The sequence below is a fragment of the Sinohyriopsis cumingii genome, chromosome 10 (genome assembly GCF_028554795.1).
Source record: "Sinohyriopsis cumingii isolate HCF-2022 chromosome 10, ASM2855479v2, whole genome shotgun sequence".
In the NCBI taxonomy this organism is placed as follows: domain Eukaryota; kingdom Metazoa; phylum Mollusca; class Bivalvia; order Unionida; family Unionidae; genus Sinohyriopsis; species Sinohyriopsis cumingii.
Genome location: NC_142970.1, coordinates 97728909 through 97754580, shown reverse-complemented (window position 1 = coordinate 97754580; position 25672 = coordinate 97728909). Strand labels below are relative to the sequence as shown.

Here is a 25672-nt window from a genome sequence, read left to right as displayed (position 1 = left end):
AAGGAAAGATTACAAGAATACTTTACACTGCAAAATAAATTAAAATCATTTTCAGAAAAAGTCGCAAATAAAGAATCATATGACATCAACAAATATGAAGAACTAAAACATCAGCTAAGTGACTATGAAACTGATTTTTGTCGGGGTGCTATATTGAGATCTAAGGCGAAATGGGCAATTGAAAGCGATAGAAATACTAAATACTTTCTAAATCTTGAGAAATATCGACTCAACAAAAATGTAATCAATGAATTGATTGATGATGATGGTGTAATTATTTCAAATACAACCGGAATCTTAGATGAAATACATCAGTTTTATAGTCATTTATATTCTTCGGTAACTGTTGATGATAATTGTACTGATTCACTTTTAAATTTTGTAAATTGTTCTGTATCTGATGAGGATAAAGATATGTGTGATGCCATAATAACAGTTGATGAAATATATACAGCTATAAAAGGGATGGCTAAAAATAAAAGCCCCGGCCCGGACGGATTGACAGTAGAGTGGTATTGTAAATTTTATGATTGTATATATGATATTCTGTTGCACATCTTTCAGAGTGTTAAGAATGACAATATTATGTCGAGATCAATGAGATTTGGGGTTATATCACTTATTTATAAAAATAAGGGGGATAATAGAAGATTGCAAAGTTGGCGTCCTATCAGTTTACTTAATGTAGATTATAAAATTTTGGCAAGGATTTGGTCTACACGTTTAAAAATGGTATTACCCAAAATTATTTCTCAAACTCAGACATGTTGTATAGTTGGGAGAGATATTGCTGATACTATAGTCATTGTAAGAGATATTATAGATATGGTTGAGAGAGACAATCTTGAGGGATATATCTTAAAAATTGATCAAGAAAAAGCGTTTGACAGAGTTTGCCACTCATATTTGATTTCTGTTTTACGAAAGTTCGGGTTTGGTGACAATTTTATTCAGTGGATAAAGATATTTTATAGTGAAATTAAAAGTAGTGTTAAATGCAATGGTCATCTAACGAAACCCTTTTTAATTAAAAATTCAGTCAGACAAGGTTGTCCTATATCATCAATGTTATATGTATTAGCAGCAGAACCCTTAGGACTCGCTATCAAAGCAAATCCCACTATCAAAGGTATTCCACTCCCACTGTCTAGTAATACAAGTAAAGTCTTTCAACATGCAGATGATACAACCTTGACATTAGCGGACACACAATCCATTAATCAATCTTTTAATGTACTTGACTTGTATTGTAAAGGATCTGGCGCAAAGGTGAACAAGGAAAAGACAGAACTTCTGTGTATTGGATCTGGTAAACTTACTGATGATTATTGCAAACAATTACAAATTCAAATGTGTGATCAAGTCATCTTAATTTTGGGAGCTTATGTTGGAAAATGTGCAAAGTTATGTGAGCAACTGAACTGGAATGATAGACTGTCTAAAATTAAAAACTTATTGCAACTGTGGTCACAAAGATATTTGACAATACAAGGAAAAGTAACAGTTGTTAATAACTTATTAGTTTCTAGTGTATTGTACATAGTGTCAGTTCAGCCTCTTCCTGATATGATTGCTGATGAATTGAAGCAATTATTTCTCAGATTTATCTGGTCAGGAAAGTCCCATTTGGTTCACTATTATACAATAATTGGTAATAAGCGAAATGGCGGACTAAAGTTAACTGATATAAAGATGAAAATGTATGCATTCAGACTAAAATTTTTAAAAAGATACTTTGATGTGAATTGCCATGCTATGTGGAAAACTACCTTTGATCACTTTTTATCTACTGTTCTGAACATGAGGTTGACCAAAGAGTTGTTTCTCATGTCTTTAAATAAGCAACAATTGAATACCCTACCTATATTTTACAGAGAAATGTTTCATGCATGGGAAAAACTTAGAAATAACATCGATACAAATATTGATGTGAGGAATGTTTTTGAACAACCTCTCTTTTTAAATCCTAATATTACATGTGCTGGTAAAACGTTGTTTCTCGCAGAATTTATAGAAGCAGGAATTGTTCGTGTTCAGGATATTACATATGAATTTGTACCTGGAATACTACCTTATAGAGCTATTCAAGAAATAATAAACAAATCAAATTCTGAGATCAAAACAGATAAGATAAAAAAAAAGACTATAAGTGCATAATAGAAAGTATGCCATTAGGCTGGAGAAATATTGTTGCAACAGAATCAAAACCCACTGTAACCAATGGGAGAAATAATATGTTTCTCAGAGTTGATACAAAATTATATGACCTCTGTTTATGTACAACACAACTATTTTACAAGCTTTTATGTACGTTGATTTTTCAAGAACCAGCTTCTGTTTCCTTTTGGAGTAAGATATTTAGTTTGCAAAAGCATAAATACTGGAAATTGATACACCTACCTTTCAAGACCCCAGATTGTGTAGATTTGGATTACAGAATAATGCACAATCGAATATTTACAAAAGAGAGACTAAAATACTATGGCAAAATTGATAATGACTTATGTCCAGTGTGCCAGTTGGAAACAGAGGATTTATTTCACATGTTTTTGAAATGTCCTGAATTAAGCTCTTTTAAGAATTCTATTGTATATATAGTTGAGATTCTTTTTAAAAATTGTAGAGTTGGTGTTCTCAATAGCACTTCTTTTGAACAAATGCTCATGATAGGATATAACAAAGAAACAAAATCAGTCAATAGTTATTTTTTGAACTACATTCTGAGCATTGCTCGATTGTGTATTTACAAAAGAAGAAACATTATGTCGTTATTAGGGAAACAAATAGACATCGAAAGATTGTTCCAATATTTGACTAGAAAATATATATTATATGCATATCAACATTACAAAGACAAAAATCAGACTTTGATCACAAAGTATTTTGTAAAAGATAATCCGTTAATGAGAATACAAGAGGAGAAATTGTTTATTACATTGTAGAAACATTGTTTTGTACTATAGCACTACAAAATATTATATTAGAATCATTGTTCTGTAATATAGCTTAACAAAATACTATTGTAGAATCATTGTTTTGTAATATAGCATTATAAAATACTATTGTAGAACCATTATTTTGTAATATAGCATTACAAACTACTATGTACATACTGACTGTATACTTTTAACTTATATACTGTACAAAGCGTTTTTTAAATAAAGAAAGAAAAAAAAAAAAAAAAAGGATTCCTGGTTTTCACCCAGGCGGCCCGGGTTCGATCCCCGGCATCGGAACACTTTTTATTATAGGAAACCATGCGGCTCTCAAGACGTTTGGTGTTGTGCTATTACCTGAGTTGATGACTAGCGGGACAAATTATCAGAAACATATTAATATTATTATTATTATCATTGTTTGTACTGTTCCAATTTTCCCCAAGATAAACGATGAATATTCAAGATTTGAAATGGAACACTTTTATTTAGACATAACAAGTCAACCAATCGTCCGACTTTACAACAGAAATAAATCGTTTTATGGACTGGCATAGGGTACCGGAATTATGATTTTTTTCATACTTGATGAGTCCTAATCACTTAACAAGTATCGTTCTAATCAGGCAATATCCAATGTACTGAAAAATCGGTTTTAGATAAAAAAAAGAAGAACCGTCAAAAATATTGATTACATTAAACATTGTAGCGCTATTTTCCTTTTACAAAGTAATTTTTCAATCTATCGATGTCAGATATTCATCATCAGCATCCCTATCATCAATCAACACCATCGTCAGAAAGTTCATCTAATTTAGCCACTTTTGGAAACTGTTTGCAGTCAATGAATTATAATGGAAGTGAACAATCATCACAATCTAGACAAGGAACAGTGAAGAGACAGTTCATGGACCATACAGTTCTGGAGGAGAAAGGCGGAGAGATTATCAAAGCATTGGAGAAGGCTGAATTACACATGGCTGGAAATCACAAATATCAGAAAGAAATAGGACTGAAACACTTGACATTATCATTTAGACAGGACCGGTGCAAGGGTGTTATTAACCCTAGAGAAACCTTTCAGCTTCCGCTGCGGACTTCGGGGGGCAAGGTCCAGTTTTTATGTACAAATTTAATGCAGCAATCAGCGACCTAGTATAAAAAAATCATAAAAAGGTCAAATACACAAGTGAGATCAAAAAGGTCCATATTTTTAGAGACCTATCTTAAAACAAAGCATAAGAACAGTATTCACTTGACCAGAGAAGTCAATGACAGTTCACAGCAGAAGAGGTTTATGCACCCCAACCCCTATTTTATACCTGCATTTTTCACATCCAAATGCCATTTTTGACAGCATGTGGTGCTCACAGTGCAAGCGAAAGCCTTTTTCCTGGATGAAAATTTTGAAAAACATTGTCTACTAAATATTTGATGCAATTCAGAATAGTTGTCATCCAAGCCGTTTTTGAGATACTCTAGTTGCCTTGAACCCACGTGTCTACTGCTATGGGAGGTTAGCTCTTCTTCCTAGCCAACTATTGGTATTTCACTATCAACATACTGCAGAGCAACTATGGAAGGTGTACATGCCTGACATCAATTTCAAGAACAACACAAGCCCAAAACTCCTAGTTCACAAATATATCCATATCTATAAATACTAAACAATAATAGCTGAAAAAGTCACACCATAGCCTTAAGTTAAGAAATTTGCCAGGGGCCAATTTACGAAACTGGACCCTGCCACCTCAATGTGTTGCAGGAGACTTGCATATTTTCCATAGCTAACATTTCTAAAAATAATCAAAACTTTTTGCCTGGAAGTAGAGATTAATGTCACTGGTACATTATTTGTTATATATTAATATGGTTATTCAACAGTCCTGATAATGCATATATGTAGGTGGATGTGCCTGCATACATACATACATACATACATGCACAGAATCACACAAGCATACATACATGCATACATACATACATACATACATACATATATACATACACACACACATACATACATACATACATACATACATACATACATACATACATACATACATATACATACATACATACATATATACATACATACATACATATATACATACATACATACATACATACATACACACACACACACACACATACATACATACATACATACATACATACATACATACATATATGCACACACATACAGCGCATGACAACGTAATATGTCACAATTCATATCGTTTTCAATCATTGAAAAGAAGTAAAGCAACACATTTAAAATATATTTGGATGAAAGCGTTGCCAAGGATTGTAAACATTTATTTTTTCCTACTGTATCCACCTGTTAATAATGAACCAGCTTATTAGTTCCATCACTGCGGCTAGTAGGATCATCTTTATACTGGATGTAAAGCATTATAATACAGTGTGTTCATGTACAAAGATTATGTAACATATAGTCAACAGAGTACCTTGTGACTCGCGGGCGTTGAATAATTGGTCAAGATATCCCGTCCAACCTCTGCACAGGTATTGTAGTATCTCCATTTCATGATGACTGAGTGCTATTTCTCATCCTTTGGCATTTCTCTCATGTTTAAGATATGTTCATAGATGTCATTTTTGTTTTTCTCCTCAGTGCAAATTTGTTTGGAAACAGTGACCATTTCTGATAAAACTGCCCATTATCCATTTAGTCATCCCATAGTGTTATAAGTTTTAGATGGTTTTTGCACCGTCAAGGCGGTACTATAGAGTTTATTTATGTACCTGTTAGGAAGAAGCGTGTATATCGACTCCGATGTGGTCTAGTGGTTAGGATTCCTGGTTTTCACCCAGGCGGCCCGGGTTCGATCCCCGGCATCGGAACACTTTTTATTATAGGAAACCCTGCGGCTCTCAAGACGTTTGGTGTTGTGCTATTACCTGAGTTGAAGACTAGCGGGACAAATTATCAGAAACATATTAATATTATTATTATTATCATTGTTTGTACTGTTCCAATTTTCCCCAAGATAAACGATGAATATTCAAGATTTGAAATGGAACACTTTTATTTAGACATAACAAGTCAACCAATCGTCCGACTTTACAACAGAAATAAATCGTTTTATGGACTGGCATAGGGTACCGGAATTATGATTTTTTTCATACTTGATGAGTCCTAATCACTTAACAAGTATCGTTCTAATCAGGCAATATCCAATATACTGAAAAATCGGTTTTAGACAAAAAATCGAAGAACCGTCAAAAATATTGACTACATTAAACATTGTAGCGCTATTTTCCTTTTACAAAGTAATTTTTCAATCTATCGATGTCAGATATTCATCATCAGCATCCCTATCATCAATCAACACCATCGTCAGAAAGTTCATCTAATTTAGCCACTTCTGGAAACTGTTTGCAGTCAATGAATTATAATGGAAGTGAACAATCTTCACAATCTAGACAAGGAACAGTGAAGAGACAGTTCATGGACCATACAGTTCTGGAGGAGAAAGGCGGAGAGATTATCAAAGCATTGGAGAAGGCTGAATTACACATGGCTGGAACTCACAAATATCAGAAAGAAATAGGACTGAAACACTTGACATTATCATTTAGACAGGACCGGTGCAAGGGTGTTATTAACCCTAGAGAAACCTTTCAGCTTCCGCCGCGGACTTCGGGGGGGCAAGGTCCAGTTTTTATGTACAAATTTAATGCAGCAATCAGAGACCTAGAATAAAAAAATCATAAAAAGTCAAATACACAAGTGAGGTCAAAAGGGTCCATATTTTTAGATAGCTATATTAAAACAAAGCATAAGAACAGTATTCACTTGACCAGAGAAGTCAATGGCAGTTCACAGCAGAAGAGGTTTATGCACCCTAACCCCTATTTTATACCTGCATTTTTCACATCCAAATGCCATTTTTGACAGTATGTGGTGCTCACAGTGCAAGCGCAAGCCTTTTCCCTGGATGAAAATTTTGAAAAACATTGTCTACTAAATAGTTTGATGCAATTCAGAATAGTTGTCATCCAAGCCGTTTTTGAGATACTCTAGTTGCATTGAACCCACGTGTCTACTGCTATGGGAGGTTAGCTCTTCTTCCTAGCCAACTATTGGTATTTCACTATCAACATACTGCAGAGTAACTATGGAAGGTGTACATGCCTGACATCAATTTCAAGAACAACACAAGCCCAAAACTCCTAGTTCACAAATATATCCATATATATAAATACTAAACAATAATAGCTGAAAAAGTCACACCATAGCCTTAAGTTAAGAAATTTGCCAGGGGCCAATTTACGAAACTGGACCCTGCCACCTCAATGTGTTGCAGGAGAGTTGCATATTTTCCATAGCTAACATTTCTAAAACTAATCAAAACTTTTTGCCTGGAAGTAGAGATTAATGTCACTGGTACAATATTTGTTATATATTAATATGGTTATTCAACAGTCCTGATAATGCACATATGTAGGTGGATGTGCCTGCATACATACATACATACATACATACATACATACACAGAATCACACATGCATACATACATACATATATACATACACACACACACATACATACATACATACATACATATATGCACACACATACAGCGCATGACTACGTAATATGTCACAATTCATATCGTTTTCAATCATAGCCAAGAAGTAAAGCAATACACTTAAAATATATTTGGATGAAAGCGTTGCCATGGATTGTAAACATTTTTTTGATCCTACTGTATCCACCTGCTAATAATGAACCAGCTTATTAGTTCCTTCACTGCGGCTAGTAGGATCATCTTTATACTGGATGTAAAGCATTATAATACAGTGTGTTCATGTACAAAGATTATATAACATATAGTCAACAGAGTACCTTTTGACTCGCGGGCATTGAATAATTGGTCAAGATATCCCGTCCAGCCTCTGCACAGGTATTGTAGTATCTCCATTTCATGATGACTGAGTGCTATTTCTCATCCTTTGGCATTTCTCTCATGTTTAAGATATGTTCATAGATGTCATTTTCGTTTTTCTCCTCATTGCAAATTTGTTTGGAAACAGTGACCATTTCTGATAAAATTGCCCATTATCCATTTAGTAATCCCATAGTGTTATAAGTTTTAGATGGTTTTTGCACCGTCAAGGCGGTACTATAGAGTTTATTTATGTACCTGTTAGGAAGAAGCGTGTATATCGACTCCGATGTGGTCTAGTGGTTAGGATTCCTGGTTTTCACCCAGGCGGCCCGGGTTCGATCCCCGGCATCGGAACACTTTTTATTATAGGAAACCCTGCGGCTCTCAAGACGTTTGGTGTTGTGCTATTACCTGAGTTGAAGACTAGCGGGACAAATTATCAGAAACATATTAATATTATTATTATTATCATTGTTTGTACTGTTCCAATTTTCCCCAAGATAAACGATGAATATTCAAGATTTGAAATGGAACACTTTTATTTAGACATAACAAGTCAACCAATCGTCCGACTTTACAACAGAAATAAATCGTTTTATGGACTGGCATAGGGTACCGGAATTATGATTTTTTTCATACTTGATGAGTCCTAATCACTTAACAAGTATCGTTCTAATCAGGCAATATCCAATGTACTGAAAAATCGGTTTTAGACAAAAAATCGAAGAACCGTCAAAAATATTGACTACATTAAACATTGTAGCGCTATTTTCCTTTTACAAAGTAATTTTTCAATCTATCGATGTCAGATATTCATCATCAGCATCCCTATCATCAATCAACACCATCGTCAGAAAGTTCATCTAATTTAGCCACTTCTGGAAACTGTTTGCAGTCAATGAATTATAATGGAAGTGAACAATCTTCACAATCTAGACAAGGAACAGTGAAGAGACAGTTCATGGACCATACAGTTCTGGAGGAGAAAGGCGGAGAGATTATCAAAGCATTGGAGAAGGCTGAATTACACATGGCTGGAACTCACAAATATCAGAAAGAAATAGGACTGAAACACTTGACATTATCATTTAGACAGGACCGGTGCAAGGGTGTTATTAACCCTAGAGAAACCTTTCAGCTTCCGCCGCGGACTTCGGGGGGGGCAAGGTCCAGTTTTTATGTACAAATTTAATGCAGCAATCAGCGACCTAGTATAAAAAAATCATAAAAAGGTCAAATACACAAGTGAGGTCAAAAAGGTCCATATTTTTAGATAGCTATATTAAAACAAAGCATAAGAACAGTATTCACTTGACCAGAGAAGTCAATGGCAGTTCACAGCAGAAGAGGTTTATGCACCCCAACCCCTATTTTATACCTGCATTTTTCACATCCAAATGCCATTTTTGACAGCATGTGGTGCTCACAGTGCAAGCGCAAGCCTTTTCCCTGGATGAAAATTTTGAAAAACATTGTCTACTAAATAGTTTGATGCAATTCAGAATAGTTGTCATGGAAGCCGTTTTTGAGATACTCTAGTTGCCTTGAACCCACGTGTCTACTGCTATGGGAGGTTAGCTCTTCTTCCTAGCCAACTATTGGTATTTCACTATCAACATACTGCAGAGCAACTATGGAAGGTGTACATGCCTGACATCAATGTCAAGAACAACACAAGCCCAAAACTCCTAGTTCACAAATATATCCATATCTATAAATACTAAACAATAATAGCTGAAAAAGTCACACCATAGCCTTAAGTGAAGAAATTTGCCAGGGGCCAATTTACGAAACTGGACCCTGCCACCTCAATGTGTTGCAGGAGAGTTGCATATTTTCCATAGCTAACATTTCTAAAACTAATCAAAACTTTTTGCCTGGAAGTAGAGATTAATGTCACTGGTACAATATTTGTTATATATTAATATGGTTATTCAACAGTCCTGATAATGCACATATATAGGTGGATGTGCCTGCATACATACATACATACATATATACATACATACACACAATCATACATACATACATACATACATACATACACACACACACACACACATACATACATACATACATACATACATACATATATGCACACACATACAGCGCATGACAACGTAATATGTCACAATTCATATCGTTTTCAATCATTGAAAAGAAGTAAAGCAACACATTTAAAATATATTTGGATGAAAGCGTTGCCAAGGATTGTAAACATTTATTTTTTCCTACTGTATCCACCTGTTAATAATGAACCAGCTTATTAGTTCCATCACTGCGACTAGTAGGATCATCTTTATACTGGATGTAAAGCATTATAATACAGTGTGTTCATGTACAAAGATTATGTAACATATAGTCAACAGAGTACCTTGTGACTCGCGGGCGTTGAATAATTGGTCAAGATATCCCGTCCAACCTCTGCACAGGTATTGTAGTATCTCCATTTCATGATGACTGAGTGCTATTTCTCATCCTTTGGCATTTCTCTCATGTTTAAGATATGTTCATAGATGTCATTTTTGTTTTTCTCCTCAGTGCAAATTTGTTTGGAAACAGTGACCATTTCTGATAAAACTGCCCATTATCCATTTAGTCATCCCATAGTGTTATAAGTTTTAGATGGTTTTTGCACCATCAAGGCGGTACTATAGAGTTTATTTATGTACCTGTTAGGAAGAAGCGTGTATATCGACTCCGATGTGGTCTAGTGGTTAGGATTCCTGGTTTTCACCCAGGCGGCCCGGGTTCGATCCCCGGCATCGGAACACTTTTTATTATAGGAAACCCTGCGGCTCTCAAGACGTTTGGTGTTGTGCTATTACCTGAGTTGAAGACTAGCGGGACAAATTATCAGAAACATATTAATATTATTATTATTATCATTGTTTGTACTGTTCCAATTTTCACCAAGATAAACGATGAATATTCAAGATTTGAAATGGAACACTTTTATTTAGACATAACAAGTCAACCAATCGTCCGACTTTACAACAGAAATAAATCGTTTTATGGACTGGCATAGGGTACCGGAATTATGATTTTTTCATACTTGATGAGTCCTAATCACTTAACAAGTATCGTTCTAATCAGGCAATATCCAATGTACTGAAAAATCGGTTTTAGACAAAAAATCGAAGAACCGTCAAAAATATTGACTACATTAAACATTGTAGCGCTATTTTCCTTTTACAAAGTAATTTTTCAATCTATCGATGTCAGATATTCATCATCAGCATCCCTATCATCAATCAACACCATCGTCAGAAAGTTCATCTAATTTAGCCACTTCTGGAAACTGTTTGCAGTCAATGAATTATAATGGAAGTGAACAATCTTCACAATCTAGACAAGGAACAGTGAAGAGACAGTTCATGGACCATACAGTTCTGGAGGAGAAAGGCGGAGAGATTATCAAAGCATTGGAGAAGGCTGAATTACACATGGCTGGAACTCACAAATATCAGAAAGAAATAGGACTGAAACACTTGACATTATCATTTAGACAGGACCGGTGCAAGGTTGTTATTAACCCTAGAGAAACCTTTCAGCTTCCGCCGCGGACTTCGGGGGGCAAGGTCCAGTTTTTATGTACAAATTTAATGCAGCAATCAGCGACCTAGTATAAAAAAATCATAAAAAGTCAAATACACAAGTGAGGTCAAAAAGGTCCATATTTTTAGATAGCTATATTAAAACAAAGCATAAGAACAGTATTCACTTGACCAGAGAAGTAAATGGCAGTTCACAGCAGAAGAGGTTTATGCACCCCAACCCCTATTTTATACCTGCATTTTTCACATCCAAATGCCATTTTTGACAGTATGTGGTGCTCACAGTGCAAGCGCAAGCCTTTTCCCTGGATGAAAATTTTGAAAAACATTGTCTACTAAATAGTTTGATGCAATTCAGAATAGTTGTCATCCAAGCCGTTTTTGAGATACTCTAGTTGCATTGAACCCACGTGTCTACTGCTATGGGAGGTTAGCTCTTCTTCCTAGCCAACTATTGGTATTTCACTATCAACATACTGCAGAGTAACTATGGAAGGTGTACATGCCTGACATCAATTTCAAGAACAACACAAGCCCAAAACTCCTAGTTCACAAATATATCCATATATATAAATACTAAACAATAATAGCTGAAAAAGTCACACCATAGCCTTAAGTTAAGAAATTTGCCAGGGGCCAATTTACGAAACTGGACCCTGCCACCTCAATGTGTTGCAGGAGAGTTGCATATTTTCCATAGCTAACATTTCTAAAACTAATCAAAACTTTTTGCCTGGAAGTAGAGATTAATGTCACTGGTACAATATTTGTTATATATTAATATGGTTATTCAACAGTCCTGATAATGCACATATGTAGGTGGATGTGCCTGCATACATACATACATACATACATACATACACAGAATCACACATGCATACATACATACATATATACATACACACACACACATACATACATACATACATACATATATGCACACACATACAGCGCATGACTACGTAATATGTCACAATTCATATCGTTTTCAATCATAGCCAAGAAGTAAAGCAATACACTTAAAATATATTTGGATGAAAGCGTTGCCATGGATTGTAAACATTTTTTTGATCCTACTGTATCCACCTGCTAATAATGAACCAGCTTATTAGTTCCTTCACTGCGGCTAGTAGGATCATCTTTATACTGGATGTAAAGCATTATAATACAGTGTGTTCATGTACAAAGATTATATAACATATAGTCAACAGAGTACCTTTTGACTCGCGGGCATTGAATAATTGGTCAAGATATCCCGTCCAGCCTCTGCACAGGTATTGTAGTATCTCCATTTCATGATGACTGAGTGCTATTTCTCATCCTTTGGCATTTCTCTCATGTTTAAGATATGTTCATAGATGTCATTTTCGTTTTTCTCCTCATTGCAAATTTGTTTGGAAACAGTGACCATTTCTGATAAAATTGCCCATTATCCATTTAGTAATCCCATAGTGTTATAAGTTTTAGATGGTTTTTGCACCGTCAAGGCGGTACTATAGAGTTTATTTATGTACCTGTTAGGAAGAAGCGTGTATATCGACTCCGATGTGGTCTAGTGGTTAGGATTCCTGGTTTTCACCCAGGCGGCCCGGGTTCGATCCCCGGCATCGGAACACTTTTTATTATAGGAAACCCTGCGGCTCTCAAGACGTTTGGTGTTGTGCTATTACCTGAGTTGAAGACTAGCGGGACAAATTATCAGAAACATATTAATATTATTATTATTATCATTGTTTGTACTGTTCCAATTTTCCCCAAGATAAACGATGAATATTCAAGATTTGAAATGGAACACTTTTATTTAGACATAACAAGTCAACCAATCGTCCGACTTTACAACAGAAATAAATCGTTTTATGGACTGGCATAGGGTACCGGAATTATGATTTTTTCATACTTGATGAGTCCTAATCACTTAACAAGTATCGTTCTAATCAGGCAATATCCAATGTACTGAAAAATCGGTTTTAGACAAAAAATCGAAGAACCGTCAAAAATATTGACTACATTAAACATTGTAGCGCTATTTTCCTTTTACAAAGTAATTTTTCAATCTATCGATGTCAGATATTCATCATCAGCATCCCTATCATCAATCAACACCATCGTCAGAAAGTTCATCTAATTTAGCCACTTCTGGAAACTGTTTGCAGTCAATGAATTATAATGGAAGTGAACAATCTTCACAATCTAGACAAGGAACAGTGAAGAGACAGTTCATGGACCATACAGTTCTGGAGGAGAAAGGCGGAGAGATTATCAAAGCATTGGAGAAGGCTGAATTACACATGGCTGGAACTCACAAATATCAGAAAGAAATAGGACTGAAACACTTGACATTATCATTTAGACAGGACCGGTGCAAGGTTGTTATTAACCCTAGAGAAACCTTTCAGCTTCCGCCGCGGACTTCGGGGGGCAAGGTCCAGTTTTTATGTACAAATTTAATGCAGCAATCAGCGACCTAGTATAAAAAAATCATAAAAAGTCAAATACACAAGTGAGGTCAAAAAGGTCCATATTTTTAGATAGCTATATTAAAACAAAGCATAAGAACAGTATTCACTTGACCAGAGAAGTAAATGGCAGTTCACAGCAGAAGAGGTTTATGCACCCCAACCCCTATTTTATACCTGCATTTTTCACATCCAAATGCCATTTTTGACAGTATGTGGTGCTCACAGTGCAAGCGCAAGCCTTTTCCCTGGATGAAAATTTTGAAAAACATTGTCTACTAAATAGTTTGATGCAATTCAGAATAGTTGTCATCCAAGCCGTTTTTGAGATACTCTAGTTGCATTGAACCCACGTGTCTACTGCTATGGGAGGTTAGCTCTTCTTCCTAGCCAACTATTGGTATTTCACTATCAACATACTGCAGAGTAACTATGGAAGGTGTACATGCCTGACATCAATTTCAAGAACAACACAAGCCCAAAACTCCTAGTTCACAAATATATCCATATATATAAATACTAAACAATAATAGCTGAAAAAGTCACACCATAGCCTTAAGTTAAGAAATTTGCCAGGGGCCAATTTACGAAACTGGACCCTGCCACCTCAATGTGTTGCAGGAGAGTTGCATATTTTCCATAGCTAACATTTCTAAAACTAATCAAAACTTTTTGCCTGGAAGTAGAGATTAATGTCACTGGTACAATATTTGTTATATATTAATATGGTTATTCAACAGTCCTGATAATGCACATATGTAGGTGGATGTGCCTGCATACATACATACATACATACATACATACACAGAATCACACATGCATACATACATACATATATACATACACACACACACATACATACATACATACATACATACATACATATATGCACACACATACAGCGCATGACTACGTAATATGTCACAATTCATATCGTTTTCAATCATAGCCAAGAAGTAAAGCAATACACTTAAAATATATTTGGATGAAAGCGTTGCCATGGATTGTAAACATTTTTTTGATCCTACTGTATCCACCTGCTAATAATGAACCAGCTTATTAGTTCCTTCACTGCGGCTAGTAGGATCATCTTTATACTGGATGTAAAGCATTATAATACAGTGTGTTCATGTACAAAGATTATATAACATATAGTCAACAGAGTACCTTTTGACTCGCGGGCATTGAATAATTGGTCAAGATATCCCGTCCAGCCTCTGCACAGGTATTGTAGTATCTCCATTTCATGATGACTGAGTGCTATTTCTCATCCTTTGGCATTTCTCTCATGTTTAAGATATGTTCATAGATGTCATTTTCGTTTTTCTCCTCATTGCAAATTTGTTTGGAAACAGTGACCATTTCTGATAAAATTGCCCATTATCCATTTAGTAATCCCATAGTGTTATAAGTTTTAGATGGTTTTTGCACCGTCAAGGCGGTACTATAGAGTTTATTTATGTACCTGTTAGGAAGAAGCGTGTATATCGACTCCGATGTGGTCTAGTGGTTAGGATTCCTGGTTTTCACCCAGGCGGCCCGGGTTCGATCCCCGGCATCGGAACACTTTTTATTATAGGAAACCCTGCGGCTCTCAAGACGTTTGGTGTTGTGCTATTACCTGAGTTGAAGACTAGCGGGACAAATTATCAGAAACATATTAATATTATTATTATTATCATTGTTTGTACTGTTCCAATTTTCCCCAAGATAAACGATGAATATTCAAGATTTGAAATGGAACACTTTTATTTAGACATAACAAGTCAACCAATCGTCCGACTTTACAACAGAAATAAATCGTTTTATGGACTGGCATAGGGTACCGGAATTATGATTTTTTCATACTTGATGAGTCCTAATCACTTAACAAGTATCGTTCTAATCAGGCAATATCCAATGTACTGAAAAATCGGTTTTAGACAAAAAATCGAAGAACCGTCAAAAATATTGACTACATTAAACATTGTAGCGCTATTTTCCTTTTACAAAGTAATTTTTCAATCTATCGATGACAGATATTCATCATCAGCATCCCTATCATCAATCAACACCATCGTCAGAAAGTTCATCTAATTTAGCCACTTCTGGAAACTGTTTGCAGTCAATGAATTATAATGGAAGTGAACAATCTTCACAATCTAGACAAGGAACAGTGAAGAGACAGTTCATGGACCATACAGTTCTGGAGGAGAAAGGCGGAGAGATTATCAAAGCATTGGAGAAGGCTGAATTACACATGGCTGGAACTCACAAATATCAGAAAGAAATAGGACTGAAACACTTGACATTATCATTTAGACAGGACCGGTGCAAGGGTGTTATTAACCCTAGAGAAACCTTTCAGCTTCCGCCGCGGACTTCGGGGGGGGCAAGGTCCAGTTTTTATGTACAAATTTAATGCAGCAATCAGCGACCTAGTATAAAAAAATCATAAAAAGGTCAAATACACAAGTGAGGTCAAAAAGGTCCATATTTTTAGATACCTGTATTAAAACAAAGCATAAGAACAGTATTCACTTGACCAGAGAAGTCAATGGCAGTTCACAGCAGAAGAGGTTTATGCACCCCAACCCCTATTTTATACCTGCATTTTTCACATCCAAATGCCATTTTTGACAGCATGTGGTGCTCACAGTGCAAGCGCAAGCCTTTTCCCTGGATGAAAATTTTGAAAAACATTGTTACTAAATAGTTTGATGCAATTCAGAATAGTTGTCATGCAAGCCGTTTTTGAGATACTCTAGTTGCCTTGAACCCACGTGTCTACTGCTATGGGAGGTTAGCTCTTCTTCCTAGCCAACTATTGGTATTTCACTATCAACATACTGCAGAGCAACTATGGAAGGTGTACATGCCTGACATCAATGTCAAGAACAACACAAGCCCAAAACTCCTAGTTCACAAATATATCCATATATATAAATACTAAACAATAATAGCTGAAAAAGTCACACCATAGCCTTAAGTTAAGAAATTTGCCAGGGGCCAATTTACGAAACTGGACCCTGCCACCTCAATGTGTTGCAGGAGAGTTGCATATTTTCCATAGCTAACATTTCTAAAACTAATCAAAACTTTTTGCCTGGAAGTAGAGATTAATGTCACTGGTACAATATTTGTTATATATTAATATGGTTATTCAACAGTCCTGATAATGCACATATGTAGGTGGATGTGCCTGCATACATACATACATACATACATACATACATACACAGAATCACACATGCATACATACATACATATATACATACACACACACACATACATACATACATACATACATACATACATATATGCACACACATACAGCTCATGACTACGTAATATGTCACAATTCATATCGTTTTCAATCATAGCCAAGAAGTAAAGCAATACACTTAAAATATATTTGGATGAAAGCGTTGCCATGGATTGTAAACATTTTTTTGATCCTACTGTATCCACCTGCTAATAATGAACCAGCTTATTAGTTCCTTCACTGCGGCTAGTAGGATCATCTTTATACTGGATGTAAAGCATTATAATACAGTGTGTTCATGTACAAAGATTATATAACATATAGTCAACAGAGTACCTTTTGACTCGCGGGCATTGAATAATTGGTCAAGATATCCCGTCCAGCCTCTGCACAGGTATTGTAGTATCTCCATTTCATGATGACTGAGTGCTATTTCTCATCCTTTGGCATTTCTCTCATGTTTAAGATATGTTCATAGATGTCATTTTCGTTTTTCTCCTCATTGCAAATTTGTTTGGAAACAGTGACCATTTCTGATAAAATTGCCCATTATCCATTTAGTAATCCCATAGTGTTATAAGTTTTAGATGGTTTTTGCACCGTCAAGGCGGTACTATAGAGTTTATTTATGTACCTGTTAGGAAGAAGCGTGTATATCGACTCCGATGTGGTCTAGTGGTTAGGATTCCTGGTTTTCACCCAGGCGGCCCGGGTTCGATCCCCGGCATCGGAACACTTTTTATTATAGGAAACCCTGCGGCTCTCAAGACGTTTGGTGTTGTGCTATTACCTGAGTTGAAGACTAGCGGGACAAATTATCAGAAACATATTAATATTATTATTATTATCATTGTTTGTACTGTTCCAATTTTCCCCAAGATAAACGATGAATATTCAAGATTTGAAATGGAACACTTTTATTTAGACATAACAAGTCAACCAATCGTCCGACTTTACAACAGAAATAAATCGTTTTATGGACTGGCATAGGGTACCGGAATTATGATTTTTTCATACTTGATGAGTCCTAATCACTTAACAAGTATCGTTCTAATCAGGCAATATCCAATGTACTGAAAAATCGGTTTTAGACAAAAAATCGAAGAACCGTCAAAAATATTGACTACATTAAACATTGTAGCGCTATTTTCCTTTTACAAAGTAATTTTTCAATCTATCGATGACAGATATTCATCATCAGCATCCCTATCATCAATCAACACCATCGTCAGAAAGTTCATCTAATTTAGCCACTTCTGGAAACTGTTTGCAGTCAATGAATTATAATGGAAGTGAACAATCTTCACAATCTAGACAAGGAACAGTGAAGAGACAGTTCATGGACCATACAGTTCTGGAGGAGAAAGGCGGAGAGATTATCAAAGCATTGGAGAAGGCTGAATTACACATGGCTGGAACTCACAAATATCAGAAAGAAATAGGACTGAAACACTTGACATTATCATTTAGACAGGACCGGTGCAAGGGTGTTATTAACCCTAGAGAAACCTTTCAGCTTCCGCCGCGGACTTCGGGGGGGGCAAGGTCCAGTTTTTATGTACAAATTTAATGCAGCAATCAGCGACCTAGTATAAAAAAATCATAAAAAGGTCAAATACACAAGTGAGGTCAAAAAGGTCCATATTTTTAGATACCTGTATTAAAACAAGGCATAAGAACAGTATTCACTTGACCAGAGAAGTCAATGGCAGTTCACAGCAGAAGAGGTTTATGCACCCCAACCCCTATTTTATACCTGCATTTTTCACATCCAAATGCCATTTTTGACAGCATGTGGTGCTCACAGTGCAAGCGCAAGCCTTTTCCCTGGATGAAAATTTTGAAAAACATTGTTACTAAATAGTTTGATGCAATTCAGAATAGTTGTCATGCAAGCCGTTTTTGAGATACTCTAGTTGCCTTGAACCCACGTGTCTACTGCTATGGGAGGTTAGCTCTTCTTCCTAGCCAACTATTGGTATTTCACTATCAACATACTGCAGAGCAACTATGGAAGGTGTACATGCCTGACATCAATGTCAAGAACAACACAAGCCCAAAACTCCTAGTTCACAAATATATCCATATCTATAAATACTAAACAATAATAGCTGAAAAAGTCACACCATAGCCTTAAGTTAAGAAATTTGCCAGGGGCCAATTTACGAAACTGGACCCTGCCACCTCAATGTGTTGCAGGAGAGTTGCATATTTTCCATAGCTAACATTTCTAAAACTAATCAAAACTTTTTGCCTGGAAGTAGAGATTAATGTCACTGGTACAATATTTGTTATATATTAATATGGTTATTCAACAGTCCTGATAATGCACATATATAGGTGGATGTGCCTGCATACATACATACATACATACATACATACATACATACATATATACATACATACACACAATCATACATACATACATACATACATACATACAAACACACACACACATACATACATACATACATACATACATACATACATACATACATACATACATACATACATATATGCACACACATACAGCGCATGACAACGTAATATGTCACAATTCATATCGTTTTCAATCATTGAAAAGAAGTAAAGCAACACATTTAAAATATATTTGGATGAAAGCGTTGCCAAGGATTGTAAACATTTATTTTTTCCTACTGTATCCACCTGTTAATAATGAACCAGCTTATTAGTTCCATCACTGCGACTAGTAGGATCATCTTTATACTGGATGTAAAGCATTATAATACAGTGTGTTCATGTACAAAGATTATATAACATATAGTCAACAGAGTACCTTGTGACTCGCGGGCGTTGAATAATTGGTCAAGATATCCCGTCCAACCTCTGCACAGGTATTGTAGTATCTCCATTTCATGATGACTGAGTGCTATTTCTCATCCTTTGGCATTTCTCTCATGTTTAAGATATGTTCATAGATGTCATTTTTGTTTTTCTCCTCAGTGCAAATTTGTTTGGAAACAGTGACCATTTCTGATAAAACTGCCCATTATCCATTTAGTCATCCCATAGTGTTATAAGTTTTAGATGGTTTTTGCACCGTCAAGGCGGTACTATAGAGTTTATTTATGTACCTGTTAGGAAGAAGCGTGTATATCGACTCCGATGTGGTCTAGTGGTTAGGATTCCTGGTTTTCACCCAGGCGGCCCGGGTTCGATCCCCGGCATCGGAACACTTTTTATTATAGGAAACCCTGCGGCTCTCAAGACGTTTGGTGTTGTGCTATTACCTGAGTTGAAGACTAGCGGGACAAATTATCAGAAACATATTAATATTATTATTATTATCATTGTTTGTACTGTTCCAATTTTCCCCAAGATAAACGATGAATATTCAAGATTTGAAATGGAACACTTTTATTTAGACATAACAAGTCAACCAATCGTCCGACTTTACAACAGAAATAAATCGTTTTATGGACTGGCATAGGGTACCGGAATTATGATTTTTTTCATACTTGATGAGTCCTAATCACTTAACAAGTATCGTTCTAATCAGGCAATATCCAATGTACTGAAAAATCGGTTTTAGACAAAAAATCGAAGAACCGTCAAAAATATTGACTACATTAAACATTGTAGCGCTATTTTCCTTTTACAAAGTAATTTTTCAATCTATCGATGTCAGATATTCATCATCAGCATCCCTATCATCAATCAACACCATCGTCAGAAAGTTCATCTAATTTAGCCACTTCTGGAAACTGTTTGCAGTCAATGAATTATAATGGAAGTGAACAATCTTCACAATCTAGACAAGGAACAGTGAAGAGACAGTTCATGGACCATACAGTTCTGGAGGAGAAAGGCGGAGAGATTATCAAAGCATTGGAGAAGGCTGAATTACACATGGCTGGAACTCACAAATATCAGAAAGAAATAGGACTGAAACACTTGACATTATCATTTAGACAGGACCGGTGCAAGGGTGTTATTAACCCTAGAGAAACCTTTCAGCTTCCGCCGCGGACTTCGGGGGGCAAGGTCCAGTTTTTATGTACAAATTTAATGCAGCAATCAGCGACCTAGTATAAAAAAATCATAAAAAGTCAAATACACAAGTGAGGTCAAAAAGGTCCATATTTTTAGATAGCTATATTAAAACAAAGCATAAGAACAGTATTCACTTGACCAGAGAAGTCAATGGCAGTTCACAGCAGAAGAGGTTTATGCACCCCAACCCCTATTTTATACCTGCATTTTTCACATCCAAATGCCATTTTTGACAGTATGTGGTGCTCACAGTGCAAGCGCAAGCCTTTTCCCTGGATGAAAATTTTGAAAAACATTGTCTACTAAATAGTTTGATGCAATTCAGAATAGTTGTCATCCAAGCCGTTTTTGAGATACTCTAGTTGCATTGAACCCACGTGTCTACTGCTATGGGAGGTTAGCTCTTCTTCCTAGCCAACTATTGGTATTTCACTATCAACATACTGCAGAGTAACTATGGAAGGTGTACATGCCTGACATCAATTTCAAGAACAACACAAGCCCAAAACTCCTAGTTCACAAATATATCCATATATATAAATACTAAACAATAATAGCTGAAAAAGTCACACCATAGCCTTAAGTTAAGAAATTTGCCAGGGGCCAATTTACGAAACTGGACCCTGCCACCTCAATGTGTTGCAGGAGAGTTGCATATTTTCCATAGCTAACATTTCTAAAACTAATCAAAACTTTTTGCCTGGAAGTAGAGATTAATGTCACTGGTACAATATTTGTTATATATTAATATGGTTATTCAACAGTCCTGATAATGCACATATGTAGGTGGATGTGCCTGCATACATACATACATACATACATACATACATACATACACAGAATCACACATGCATACATACATACATATATACATACACACACACACATACATACATACATACATACATACATATATGCACACACATACAGCGCATGACTACGTAATATGTCACAATTCATATCGTTTTCAATCATAGCCAAGAAGTAAAGCAATACACTTAAAATATATTTGGATGAAAGCGTTGCCATGGATTGTAAACATTTTTTTGATCCTACTGTATCCACCTGCTAATAATGAACCAGCTTATTAGTTCCTTCACTGCGGCTAGTAGGATCATCTTTATACTGGATGTAAAGCATTATAATACAGTGTGTTCATGTACAAAGATTATATAACATATAGTCAACAGAGTACCTTTTGACTCGCGGGCATTGAATAATTGGTCAAGATATCCCGTCCAGCCTCTGCACAGGTATTGTAGTATCTCCATTTCATGATGACTGAGTGCTATTTCTCATCCTTTGGCATTTCTCTCATGTTTAAGATATGTTCATAGATGTCATTTTCGTTTTTCTCCTCAGTGCAAATTTGTTTGGAAACAGTGACCATTTCTGATAAAACTGCCCATTATCCATTTAGTCATCCCATAGTGTTATAAGTTTTAGATGGTTTTTGCACCGTCAAGGCGGTACTATAGAGTTTATTTATGTACCTGTTAGGAAGAAGCGTGTATATCGACTCCGATGTGGTCTAGTGGTTAGGATTCCTGGTTTTCACCCAGGCGGCCCGGGTTCGATCCCCGGCATCGGAACACTTTTTATTATAGGAAACCCTGCGGCTCTCAAGACGTTTGGTGTTGTGCTATTACCTGAGTTGAAGACTAGCGGGACAAATTATCAGAAACATATTAATATTATTATTATTATCATTGTTTGTACTGTTCCAATTTTCCCCAAGATAAACGATGAATATTCAAGATTTGAAATGGAACACTTTTATTTAGACATAACAAGTCAACCAATCGTCCGACTTTACAACAGAAATAAATCGTTTTATGGACTGGCATAGGGTACCGGAATTATGATTTTTTTCATACTTGATGAGTCCTAATCACTTAACAAGTATCGTTCTAATCAGGCAATATCCAATGTACTGAAAAATCGGTTTTAGACAAAAAATCGAAGAACCGTCAAAAATATTGACTACATTAAACATTGTAGCGCTATTTTCCTTTTACAAAGTAATTTTTCAATCTATCGATGTCAGATATTCATCATCAGCATCCCTATCATCAATCAACACCATCGTCAGAAAGTTCATCTAATTTAGCCACTTCTGGAAACTGTTTGCAGTCAATGAATTATAATGGAAGTGAACAATCTTCACAATCTAGACAAGGAACAGTGAAGAGACAGTTCATGGACCATACAGTTCTGGAGGAGAAAGGCGGAGAGATTATCAAAGCATTGGAGAAGGCTGAATTACACATGGCTGGAACTCACAAATATCAGAAAGAAATAGGACTGAAACACTTGACATTATCATTTAGACAGGACCGGTGCAAGGGTGTTATTAACCCTAGAGAAACCTTTCAGCTTCCGCCGCGGACTTCGGGGGGGGCAAGGTCCAGTTTTTATGTACAAATTTAATGCAGCAATCAGCGACCTAGTATAAAAAAATCATAAAAAGGTCAAATACACAAGTGAGGTCAAAAAGGTCCATATTTTTAGATACCTGTATTAAAACAAGGCATAAGAACAGTATTCACTTGACCAGAGAAGTCAATGGCAGTTCACAGCAGAAGAGGTTTATGCACCCCAACCCCTATTTTATACCTGCATTTTTCACATCCAAATGCCATTTTTGACAGCATGTGGTGCTCACAGTGCAAGCGCAAGCCTTTTCCCTGGATGAAAATTTTGAAAAACATTGTTACTAAATAGTTTGATGCAATTCAGAATAGTTGTCATGCAAGCCGTTTTTGAGATACTCTAGTTGCCTTGAACCCACGTGTCTACTGCTATGGGAGGTTAGCTCTTCTTCCTAGCCAACTATTGGTATTTCACTATCAACATACTGCAGAGCAACTATGGAAGGTGTACATGCCTGACATCAATGTCAAGAACAACACAAGCCCAAAACTCCTAGTTCACAAATATATCCATATCTATAAATACTAAACAATAATAGCTGAAAAAGTCACACCATAGCCTTAAGTTAAGAAATTTGCCAGGGGCCAATTTACGAAACTGGACCCTGCCACCTCAATGTGTTGCAGGAGAGTTGCATATTTTCCATAGCTAACATTTCTAAAACTAATCAAAACTTTTTGCCTGGAAGTAGAGATTAATGTCACTGGTACAATATTTGTTATATATTAATATGGTTATTCAACAGTCCTGATAATGCACATATATAGGTGGATGTGCCTGCATACATACATACATACATACATACATACATACATACATATATACATACATACACACAATCATACATACATACATACATACATACATACATACAAACACACACACACATACATACATACATACATACATACATACATACATACATACATACATACATACATACATACATACATATATGCACACACATACAGCGCATGACAACGTAATATGTCACAATTCATATCGTTTTCAATCATTGAAAAGAAGTAAAGCAACACATTTAAAATATATTTGGATGAAAGCGTTGCCAAGGATTGTAAACATTTATTTTTTCCTACTGTATCCACCTGTTAATAATGAACCAGCTTATTAGTTCCATCACTGCGACTAGTAGGATCATCTTTATACTGGATGTAAAGCATTATAATACAGTGTGTTCATGTACAAAGATTATATAACATATAGTCAACAGAGTACCTTGTGACTCGCGGGCGTTGAATAATTGGTCAAGATATCCCGTCCAACCTCTGCACAGGTATTGTAGTATCTCCATTTCATGATGACTGAGTGCTATTTCTCATCCTTTGGCATTTCTCTCATGTTTAAGATATGTTCATAGATGTCATTTTTGTTTTTCTCCTCAGTGCAAATTTGTTTGGAAACAGTGACCATTTCTGATAAAACTGCCCATTATCCATTTAGTCATCCCATAGTGTTATAAGTTTTAGATGGTTTTTGCACCGTCAAGGCGGTACTATAGAGTTTATTTATGTACCTGTTAGGAAGAAGCGTGTATATCGACTCCGATGTGGTCTAGTGGTTAGGATTCCTGGTTTTCACCCAGGCGGCCCGGGTTCGATCCCCGGCATCGGAACACTTTTTATTATAGGAAACCCTGCGGCTCTCAAGACGTTTGGTGTTGTGCTATTACCTGAGTTGAAGACTAGCGGGACAAATTATCAGAAACATATTAATATTATTATTATTATCATTGTTTGTACTGTTCCAATTTTCCCCAAGATAAACGATGAATATTCAAGATTTGAAATGGAACACTTTTATTTAGACATAACAAGTCAACCAATCGTCCGACTTTACAACAGAAATAAATCGTTTTATGGACTGGCATAGGGTACCGGAATTATGATTTTTTTCATACTTGATGAGTCCTAATCACTTAACAAGTATCGTTCTAATCAGGCAATATCCAATGTACTGAAAAATCGGTTTTAGACAAAAAATCGAAGAACCGTCAAAAATATTGACTACATTAAACATTGTAGCGCTATTTTCCTTTTACAAAGTAATTTTTCAATCTATCGATGTCAGATATTCATCATCAGCATCCCTATCA

At 35.9% G+C, this 25672-nt stretch overlaps 9 non-coding genes across 9 annotated transcripts; all 9 read left to right on the top strand.

The window, feature by feature from the left end:
* Window positions 1–5732: 5732 nt before the first annotated feature.
* Window positions 5733–5804, top strand: Trnae-uuc (transfer RNA glutamic acid (anticodon UUC)). The gene has a single exon. It is a non-coding gene; the product is annotated as a tRNA-Glu (tRNA).
* Window positions 5805–8137: 2333 nt separating this feature from the next.
* On the top strand, window positions 8138–8209 carry Trnae-uuc (transfer RNA glutamic acid (anticodon UUC)). The gene has a single exon. It is a non-coding gene; the product is annotated as a tRNA-Glu (tRNA).
* A 2345-nt stretch (window positions 8210–10554) lies between these two features.
* Window positions 10555–10626, top strand: Trnae-uuc (transfer RNA glutamic acid (anticodon UUC)). Its single transcript has one exon. It is a non-coding gene; the product is annotated as a tRNA-Glu (tRNA).
* A 2327-nt stretch (window positions 10627–12953) lies between these two features.
* Window positions 12954–13025, top strand: Trnae-uuc (transfer RNA glutamic acid (anticodon UUC)). Its single transcript has one exon. It is a non-coding gene; the product is annotated as a tRNA-Glu (tRNA).
* A 2335-nt stretch (window positions 13026–15360) lies between these two features.
* Window positions 15361–15432, top strand: Trnae-uuc (transfer RNA glutamic acid (anticodon UUC)). The gene has a single exon. It is a non-coding gene; the product is annotated as a tRNA-Glu (tRNA).
* Window positions 15433–17773: 2341 nt separating this feature from the next.
* Window positions 17774–17845, top strand: Trnae-uuc (transfer RNA glutamic acid (anticodon UUC)). The gene has a single exon. It is a non-coding gene; the product is annotated as a tRNA-Glu (tRNA).
* Window positions 17846–20234: 2389 nt separating this feature from the next.
* Trnae-uuc (transfer RNA glutamic acid (anticodon UUC)) lies at window positions 20235–20306 on the top strand. The gene has a single exon. It is a non-coding gene; the product is annotated as a tRNA-Glu (tRNA).
* Window positions 20307–22646: 2340 nt separating this feature from the next.
* Trnae-uuc (transfer RNA glutamic acid (anticodon UUC)) lies at window positions 22647–22718 on the top strand. Its single transcript has one exon. It is a non-coding gene; the product is annotated as a tRNA-Glu (tRNA).
* A 2402-nt stretch (window positions 22719–25120) lies between these two features.
* Window positions 25121–25192, top strand: Trnae-uuc (transfer RNA glutamic acid (anticodon UUC)). The gene has a single exon. It is a non-coding gene; the product is annotated as a tRNA-Glu (tRNA).
* Window positions 25193–25672: the final 480 nt, after the last annotated feature.